Here is a 1,330-nt window from a genome sequence, read left to right on the forward strand (position 1 = left end):
GATGTTTCTCTCTCATCGATGTTTCTAACTATCTATCTCTCTCCCTTCCTCTCTGTAAAAAATCAATAAAATATATTTAAAAAAAAATTATATCGCTAATAAAACAATAATAATGCTTATTCCATGCGTTCAGCATTGTAGGTATTGTGCTCAGCACTTCTTGTGGGATTGTGTCATTTAAACATTACTCGGCCTTCGAAGGAGTCATGATAAGTATCTTCAGTTGGCGGGTGAGGATAATGGGGCTTAGAGAAATGAAAAATTGCTCAAGATCTCAGGGCCAGTAAGTTAGAGGAACAGGATGGTCTCAACCTTGGTTTCTCATTAATCTTAGAGATAGGTGGAAAAAGAAAACAACAGCAAAACATCTGTCTGAGCTCCTTTTTAATAGATTGATTAAAGAAATGGGATGAAATCTCAGAATGCAAATTCTAAAAACTCAGTGAATTTTGAACTGCCATAGTTTACCTTAGGAACAAGGCTTAGGATTTTAAAACAATTGCCGATGTAATAGGTTGGTGAAACATTCTACTTACAAGATGCTACCTTAGTTTTGGTTAAATTATACTATTTATCTTTAATTTCAACACATTGTATTATTTATCTGATTCAAGAAAGATTGGTTTACTCTATATGGTAATAAGTTATTATGTTAAAAAGAAACCAGTTTGCAAGTTCACCCTTTGATTTACTCCATAAATAATTATTAAACACCTACTTGGCTATCCTAGAGCTACAGAGATTTTAAAAAACAAGCTCTGTATGATTTCAGGCCAGTGGGGTGAGCTTGAAAGAAGCTGAGAATATAATAAACTGGCTTGCTGAACAGATTTACTGTTTTGCCCTAACCGGTTTGGTTCAGTGGGTAGAGCGTCTGCCTGCTGACTGCAGGGTACCAGGTTCGATTTCGGTCAAGGGCATATACCTTGGTTGCAGGCACATCCCCAGTAGGGGGTGTGCAGGAGGCAGCTGATTGATGTTTCTCTCTCATTGATGTTTCTAACTCTCTATCCCTCTCCCTTCCTCTCTGTAAAAAGTCAATAAATTATTTTTTAAACAAAAGGTTTACTGTTTTTAGGTTAACAGATGTATTAGACACATACTTTGTGGTGGCCACAGGAAAGCTTTGAGGAAGCAGGCATGAATGGAACAGTCATCACCCTAGAGCAGCGGTTCTCAACCTGTGGGTCGCGACCCCTTTGGCGGTCGAACGACCCTTTCACAGGGGTCACCTAAGACCATCCTGCATATCAGATATTTACATGACTATTCATAATAGTAGCAACATTACAGTTATGAAGTAGCAACGAAAATAATTTTATGGTTGGGT

The sequence above is a fragment of the Myotis davidii genome, unplaced genomic scaffold, assembly GCF_000327345.1.
Source record: "Myotis davidii unplaced genomic scaffold, ASM32734v1 scaffold573, whole genome shotgun sequence".
Classification (NCBI taxonomy): Eukaryota; Metazoa; Chordata; class Mammalia; order Chiroptera; family Vespertilionidae; genus Myotis; species Myotis davidii.